We start from the raw sequence: 6,915 nt of genomic DNA on the forward strand, positions 1-6,915 counted from the left end.
TTGACCCTTGTACTTTGGGTTGGTTCTTTATTTCTAAGGACACAGATAATAGGCAGGCAAATCTGAAATGTTTGCCTGAACAGCCTTTTGGCATTTTTCAACATTGTTTTCTGGGAAGACCACGGTGGTGAAAAGCCTACGAGTGGTCTACACTGAGATGGGCAACTAGCTATGGAGCTGTGAGTGTTTGAGTGAGTCACTTCCCTTTGGGGTTTCCATATTTGGGTAAAATGAGGCTTTTTTTTTTTTAAGTAGGCTCCACACCCAATGTAGGGCTTGAACATCCAATTCCAAGATCAAGAGTCACATGCTTTACCAACTGAGCTAGCCATGTGCCCCTAAAATGAGGCTTTTTGATAAAGTGACATAGCGGAGAAAGTGCAGCCTCAAGAGTAAAAAGGGGGTTTTACGAGGGTTTGAATTTCATCTCTATATATTTTCCATATTTCTCATCTGCAAAATGGGTTGTTTCAGGAAAAACTTTATTTTTGGGGCACCTGGGTGGCTCAGTTGGTTGAGTGTCTGACTCTTGATTTCGGCTCAGGTCATGATCTCACGGTTCCTGAGATTGAGCTCAGAGCCTTCTTGAGATTCTCTCTTTCCCTCTCTCTGACCCTCCCTTGCTCTTGCTTGCATGTGCTCTCTCCCTCTCTCTCAAAAAGAAATAAATAAACTTTAAAATAAACAACTTTATTTTCAAGCATCTATAGGATATGGAGTTGGATGGGTAATTCACCTAAGTAATACAACCAGCCAAGAAGCTGGTTATGGGATGAATCTCCCTCCCTCCCTCCCTCCCTCTCTCTCTCTTTCTATCTCTATTACTCTACTTGTAATTAGGAAGATGCAAGTGAAATAATGGGTACCATTGTTTTTTTCATCATATTGACAAAAAATAAAAATATACAGAATATCCATTGTTGGTGAAATTTTAAGCAAAAAGGCATTCTCCTATAAAGCCTCTTCTGAGGTAGGTTTGGTAGTTAGCTACCAAATTTATTTTTTTATTATTATTCTTTTTAAAGTTATTTTTTTTTAATTTTTTTTTAACGTTTATTTACTTTTGAGACAGAGAGAGACAGAGCATGAACAGGGGAGGGGCAGAGAGAGAGGGAGACACAGAATCTGAAGCAGGCTCCAGGCTCTGAGCTGTCAGCACAGAGTCCTATGAGGGGCTCAAACTTACTGACCAGGCTGCGAGGTCATGACCTGAGCTGAAGTCAGATGCTTAACTGACTGAGCCACCCAGGCTCCCCTATTCTTTATTCTGCTAAATGTTATGAATATTCCCAATATTACATATTATTTTTACATTTGAAAACAATTAAAAAAAAGGGTGCTGGTGTGAATCTCTCAGCCACTCTGTGAGTTGGTTACTTGTCTAGATCCAATACCAGAGTTAAGAAGAGCCAAGCATGTCTTAGGTCTAGATGGGCAGGAGAAACTTGCATTTAAGTAGCAAAACTTCTTCATGGTTTGAGGCTTGAACTGATAGACCAGTGGATCCGAGTAACCCCTTCTGAAGATAGCACGACTACATGGGAATGAGGGAGGGGTGTTTCCATAGTCTTCTCTGCTTTCCAAGGTGCTCTGTTAAGAAAGGAAAAGAAAATAAAAGGAGAAAGAAAGAGAAGAAAAGGTCCTAGGCTTCTTTGGAAGAGTCAAGGCGATCTCATAGTTGCAGTATCTAGAATCCAAGACTCCTAGGCTGGCACAGAACCTTCCAAGTTCATCTGTCTGTTTGCTTTCTCTGATGTCAGCATGTCAGATTTTATCAGACATACTAGATACCTAGTAATGAAATTTCTCTTTGGGTCTCAGGGAGCTTTCTTTCTTTTTTTAATTTTTTAAATTTTTTGAATGTTTATTTTGAGAGAGAATGTGCGTGCACGTGCACACACAAGGGGCAGAAAGAGATTCCCAAGCAGAGCCCGATGAGGTGCTCCAACAACAGGATCATGACCTGAGTCAAAGTCAACAGTGGGATGCTTAACCAATGGAGGTGCCCCTGAGGGAGCTTTCTTGGATTATAGGTGCCCCCTAACTTCTCTGTGGTTTGCACATTTAGCTCCTACCACTGTGTACAATATCTGGGTGAGAACACAGACAAAACCTCATTTAAGATAGGGCTAAGAAAGAAAGGGGGAATCCTGAAAGAAGGGGAATCCTATTTTCTTGCTTGAGGATAACTTGCCCCAACTCTGAAAAGAGCTAGCACGGAGTTAAGAAAAGCATCACTCCAGGGGTGGTTGGCTGCCTTAGCCAGTAGAGCACATGGCTCTTGATCTTAGGGTTGTGAGTTCAAGCCCCATGTTGGATGTAGAGATAACTTAAAAAAAAAATACGCCTGGAAAATTCAAAAAAATATATTAAAAACAAAGCATCATTCTTTTTTAAAAATTTTAATGTTTATTTTGAGAGAGAGAGAGACAGATAGAGTGCAAGTGGAGGAGGGGCAGAGAGAGGGAGACACAGACTCTGAAGCAGGCTCCAGGATCCAAGCTGTCAGCACAGAGCCTATGTGGGACTCGAACACAAACTATGAGATCATGACCTAGGCCGAAGTCAGACACTCAACCATCTGAGCCACCCACGTGCCCCCAAAACAAAGCATCATTCTAATATCCTTCAGAACTCCCTGATTTTTAGATTGTACACAGGGTGAGAATGGTGCTCAAGTACTGGCAAAGCTCTGCACAGAGTGGAAGGGTACTACATTTCATCATATAGCTGAATATTTTACCATTAAAAAAACTGTGAATAATACTTATAGAAGAGTATATAATGTATATGTGTATATATGGTTTGAAAGATAATTATAAAAAATAAGCCCCATGTACTGTCCAACCAGCTTGAAAAGTAGAATATTGCAGAACCTCTGAAGTCCCTTGGTGGGGTTGCTAGCACTGTGGTACAAGATGGGCACTCACAAAGGTCCTACCAAGGGGAAGGAAATCTGCTCCAGGAGGATGGGGCCTTTTCCTCAGGTACAAAGGCTCCACCTGCAGCTAGGCTGTGGATCTCTGGGCTGTTGTTGGCCACATAGAGGCTAGCGCAGCCCTGTTCTTGGGTGGTTGCATATATATGCTCCATACCCTCCACTAGAGGTAACAATTATACTGAATTTTTGGTTAAATATTCTCTCATTTTTCTTGAGCATTGTTAAGAAGAAACAACAGGCCTGTGGAGTCACCTGTGCTTAGTCCTGCCAAGACTTAATACCTAACCTAACTGCAATTTCAGCCTCTCCCAGGAGTCACATTTTAAAACAGCCGGTCTGGAATTTCCTGGTCCATGCTAGTGAGGTAATCTGCTTGATAAAACCCCAGCTATTCTCAAAGGGATGGTAACTTGGCCTGAAATAATCCACTCTTTGAACTTCCTTGTCCCATCCTGCTTCTGCATATAACAATCTTCCATTTTGAACTCAGAGCTCCCTTCTAATTGGTAGATGGGATGCTGCCCAATTCATGAATTATTTAATAAAGCCAATTTTATTTACCATATATATATGTATATATATGTATTATATGTATGTATATATGTATTATATGGTACATCATCTTTTTTTCCTCCTCAGAACATCATTTGCCTTTGTATTTGTTTTTTACTGTTGTTTTAACGAACTACCACAAACTTAGTGGCTTAAAAAATACAAATTCCTATATTGGGGGCAGAGATTATCTGTGAAGTCTCTACCTTCTCAATTTTGCTGTGAACCTAAAGCTGCTCTAACGTCTTTTTTTTTTTTTTTTTTTTTTGGCATTAGGTACTAGGTTTAAGCTAGCTGGGAACTCTCTGTGTTATCTTTGCAACTTTTCTATAAACCTAAAATTATTCCAAGGTATAAGGTCGTTTTTCTTAAAAAAAAAAAAAAAACCCAAAACACAAATTTATTATCTTACAGTTCTATATGTCAAAAGTCTCAATTGTGTCTCACTAGTCTAAAATCAAGGCTCTGGGGGGCCTCTGGAGAGAATCTGTTTCCTTGTCTTTTTTAGCTTTTAGTAGCTGTCCACATTACCATGGCTCCTGCACCTCCCTCTACGCCCACCCCCTTGCTTTTCCAGGACAGCAATGTGGTCTGAGTCAATCTCACATCTAATCACTCCAAAACAAACACAAGATTGTCTGGCCCCCACCCCCAACCTTCAGATACCAATTGCAGGTAGTGGGTCCCTGGGTTACCCCCACTCCTGTCTGACTTGGCTATAAATCAGGGGTGTTCCCATGATCCTCTCCTCAAGTTCAATAATTTGCTATAATGGCTTACAGAACCCAGGGAAACACTTCACTTTCTATTACTCGTTTATTATAAAGGATATTATAATGGTTACAAATGAATAACCAGATGAAGAGGTATGTAGGGCCAGGTGCAGCAGGTTCCTAAGCTTAAGAGCTTCTGTCCCTGAGGAATTTGGGATATACTACTGTCAGAGCCCATGGATGCATTCACCAACCCAGAAGCTCATTAAATCTTATTGTTCAAGTTTTTATAGATCTTAATCTCCAGCTTCCTTCCCTTCCCAGGAGGTCAGAGGTGGGGCTGCAAGTTCTAACCCCTCTAATCTTTTGGTCTTTCTGGCATTAGCCCCATCCTGAGGTTATCTAGGGGCCCTCTTTAAGTCAACTGATTAGCATGAACTCAGGTGTGATGGAAAAAGGGGCTTGTTATGAATAAGAAAATATACTCCTTTTACCCCTATAACTCAGAAAATTACAAGGGTTTTAGGAGCTCTGTGCCAAGAACCAGGAAAGAGACCAAACATGTATTTCTTATTATATCACAATGTCACACATATACATTATTTATATTCCATATTTGATAACTAGAATACTTGTAGTCATTGCTGATATTATTCTGAAGTTCATTATTTCCTTGTTTTTTTTTTTGTGATATTTTATTATGAGGTCATATTTCTTGGAACCTTACCTATAGGATTTCCAGAGGATTCACTTTTGCTTATGCAAGGTACAGGATGGAGGGGGGCGGGCACTAACATGATCACCTTTATAGTTTTCAGCTCAGGATTTTCTGGTTCACACCAGTAGTGTGAAATTCTGGGTCCCTCAATATGCTAGTAAACTTGTTTAGAGATTCTTAGAGATGAGTTTTCTTTTTATCTACTCCATCCTCAATTAAGTTGGAGACAGTCAGATTTCCTTACCCTTTCCTTTGGTAGGTCAAGTTCTTTTTTCTTGTTCTCCAGTTGAAGATGTGGCCCTTCAGGGATCTTAGTTTGGGGAATTCTCCAATGTGAATTATGGACAAGATACCAGAGGCCCAGAGAATATGGATGCCTTATCCAACTAGATGAGATCATAGAGGCTGCCCAGATAAGGTGATACTTAGGACACTTGAACTGGAGTTAGGCTTATTGACATAATTACACTGTGTTCCCCAAAAGGCAGGAATCATGTCTAGTGTGTTCATTGCTGTGTCTCCAGAATGTGGCACAGTACCTGGCACATACTAGGTGCTCAATAAATATTTTCAAGTGTGTGAATGAGTATGTACTATCCAAGTATTACAGGTGGAGGGAAACAATACACATAAGACAAACAAGAAGAAACAAATAGCAAAATTTGTTGTTAAAAGGCAACAAATTTGGTTACACTAAGGGCCATTTCATTTTTCCACAAGTGTTTTTGTGGTACTTGTTTTTGGTAAGACACTCATTTAGGATGCAGGTAGTATCCTACTCTAAAAGGGAAGTAACACACTTGCATAATAACTATAATACTTCTCCCTCATGTACAGTTTGGTTTCTCTCTTACTATGAAAGACTGAAATAAGAATGTGAGCCCTCATACTTCAGAGTTTCTCTTCTGATGAGCTGGGAGACTGGAAAAACACTGGATGCTTCTGTAAATCATTATACCTTTGTCTTTAGTGGAAAAGAGCAGTCAGGTGTAAATATTTGGCAAAAATATGGTTGTATATAGAGTGTATCTGCAAGTATTTGGGCTGTTAGTTTGCCAGAGAAGGTGTGGCCCTAATGAAAGGAATTTGAGGAGGCTGGCTGGTCAAATGGTAGGAGGACCCAAAAACCTCAGGCCTCTAAGGGAGAGGAAAGGTATGCAGAATGGCAAGATCCTCTTACCTGGATTTCTGGCCAAAGGGGTAGCAGAAGGCCCATGCTTTTGTGAAGGTCAAAATCTCGTTGAACCTCTGAGCACTTTTTTTTTATTTTATTATTATTTTTTAATGTTTATTTATTTTTGAGAGCAGGGGCGGGGGAGGGGCAGAGAGAGAGGGAGACACAAATCTGAAAGCAGGCTCCAGGCTCCAAGCTGTCAGCACAAAGCCCAATGGGGGGCTCAAACCCATGAACTGTGAGATCATGACCTGAGCTGAAGTTGGATGCTTAACTGAGTCACCCAGGCACTCCTCTGAGGACTTTTTAAGTTTCCTTTACATGGAGGGGTGCCTGGCTGGCTCAGTCGGTGGAGTGTACGACTCTCAATCTTGGGGTCATGAGTTCAAGCCCCATGTTGGGCACAGAGTCTACATAAAATAAAATAGAATCGGGGCACTTGGGTGGCTCAGTTGGTTAAGCATCTGACTTCATCTCAGGTCATGATCTCACAGTTCGTGGGTTCCAGCCCAGCATTGGGGGAGCCCCACTTCTCTCTTCCTTTCTCTCCCTCCCTCTCTCTGCCACTCGCTCACTTGCAACCTCTCTCTCAAAACAAACAAAATACTAGAATAAAATAAAAACCTTATTCCCTACCCTTAGCTAAGCTATTTTCTTCTTACAAAATTTTTTTTTCCCTCTTACACAGGTATAGGAAGAGGGGAGAAGAAAAACAAATACCTTTTTTTTCTTTTTAAGTAAGCTCTACCCGCAACATGAGGCTGTAATGCATGACCCCAAGATCAAGAATCACATGCTCTACTGAAAGAGCCAGTCA

At 40.9% G+C, this 6,915-nt stretch overlaps 1 non-coding gene across 1 annotated transcript; it reads left to right on the forward strand.

Moving 5' to 3' along the window:
• The first annotated feature begins 6,429 nt into the window (after positions 1 to 6,429).
• TRNAE-CUC (transfer RNA glutamic acid (anticodon CUC)) lies at positions 6,430 to 6,502 on the forward strand. Its single transcript has one exon. It is a non-coding gene; the product is annotated as a tRNA-Glu (tRNA).
• The last annotated feature ends 413 nt before the right edge of the window (positions 6,503 to 6,915 follow it).

Source organism: Panthera onca, chromosome A1 (assembly GCF_046562875.1).
Source record: "Panthera onca isolate mPanOnc1 chromosome A1, mPanOnc1 haplotype 2, whole genome shotgun sequence".
Taxonomy (NCBI): domain Eukaryota; kingdom Metazoa; phylum Chordata; class Mammalia; order Carnivora; family Felidae; genus Panthera; species Panthera onca.